Raw genomic sequence first — 1,838 nt, forward strand, 5'->3', positions numbered from 1 at the left:
CACTCACAACGATTGAAAAAATTAACAGCGTGATATGGTTTAGCGACCGTTTTATAAAGTTGTTTTGATTCAAAAAACAATTTTCTGACCATAATGGCAAAATCTTAAAACTTTCATATAACTAGCGACGTTATCTATAAAGATACGTGTTTTTAATATTCGCGATCCTGTCAACTTACTAACTTGGCGAATCAATCGTATGCAATCAGCAAAAAAGTTGTCAGTACCTGACTCTTTAAACATTTTTTTCAATTTCAACTGGACTAATAGACTAAACGTGATATTTCCGTTTATAGAAGTAAGAGATGTACTTCACATATTTATGTTCAACAAAGGAATGTAACAACTGTGTACTATAATTTGGCTCAGTGAATACTTTAAATATACCCCCATGTTACAGAATACCTTCAAAGACGAACTCAATTAAAGAAATTATTTCACAAATTAATTATTCGAAGAAATAGTTTCACAGATTATTAAAGCATGATAACTATTTTGGTACGTAATGATTTACGAAAGCTGCAAACAACTACAGCGTGGTACTCGGTACACCATTATCGATATAGTTCTGGCGATAACTTTGACTAAAAGTTACGAACAAACTAGCTATTAAAATTAGACGACTATTCTTACACTCCCAAATTCTAAATAAAAATGAAAATAAAAAAAAATGAGTAGATTTAATGACAGTAGAGCTCCTTGTGAAAGAGTTCATCCAAGGAAGTACACTTTACCTATTTCTGCCGTCAAACAGTAATGTGAGCATGAGCTTTATTGAGTTCCAGTATTGAAGGTAAGGAGAATGCTGTAATTACAGGCACATAGCACTTTTCAATTTATATCTCAGGGTAACGGGCGCAGTGGCAGTGTCCCTCAGATCTTTTTCTATCTAAAGGTCTGATTGGCACTGCAACTGCTATGCTGCTATGGACAGAAGTGCCGCTTACCACCAGGTGTATGACTTGCTCGTCCCGTCACACCACACTGATACCAACAACGGAACAAACTACTCATGATTCCCATTAGATCTTTCTGCGATGCATCCGCGTTTTTGTTCCATTTATGGGCTGTCTATTGGCCATTATCCTAAGAGGTCAATTGACGCATAATAATCTTTTGTGTGCTCTAAATGATGTTTGATTGATTTGTCTTAGGTCTAGTTTACACTGTTGTTGTTTGTCTTGTTCGAAATAGTGTTTGCGTATCATATGTGCTAAGAAAAGAAATCGTTATAATGTACATGAATTTAAATAGTTATATAGTATGTAAAAATATTTCGCTAGTGTACCGGTTGAAGGTCGTGAAAGTTGATATTGTAAAAGTAAAGTAAACAATTTCAACTTTGGTAATATATTTTTTATAATGATACAACAGTTTATGAAACAAGTTCGTGACGCAACACAAAGTTTGTTGCTTTGAATAACTACATAAAATTATTTTCTTTTTCATTAAAATCAAATCAAATAAATAAAAATAATACGGACACTCATTCGTAAAGGTTAGTAACAGCACACTTAAAATAGGGTTAGTATAAAGTATACATTTTTAGTTAGTATAAATATATATTTTTTTCTCGTATACAAGTATATTAATATGCATTCGGGTCCAGTGTCAGTGCAGAAGGTAGAATTATCGCCACCTCTGATTCTGCGCATCGGGGACGCCGCTCTTTTTCGCATAATAGCTTCAAAACCATCGATACTAATTCAATATTGCGCTAATATTTTTTTATATTTTTATTCATATATACATATTTAAAATATGATACTAACATTCCAGTTTAACGGTACTGAAGTTGCAGCTTGAAGGTTTAAAAAAATTCGTTTCATCACATTTGC

This window comes from Hyposmocoma kahamanoa, unplaced genomic scaffold (genome assembly GCF_003589595.1).
Source record: "Hyposmocoma kahamanoa isolate Upper Pololo Valley unplaced genomic scaffold, ASM358959v1 63, whole genome shotgun sequence".
Lineage (NCBI taxonomy): Eukaryota > Metazoa > Arthropoda > Insecta > Lepidoptera > Cosmopterigidae > Hyposmocoma > Hyposmocoma kahamanoa.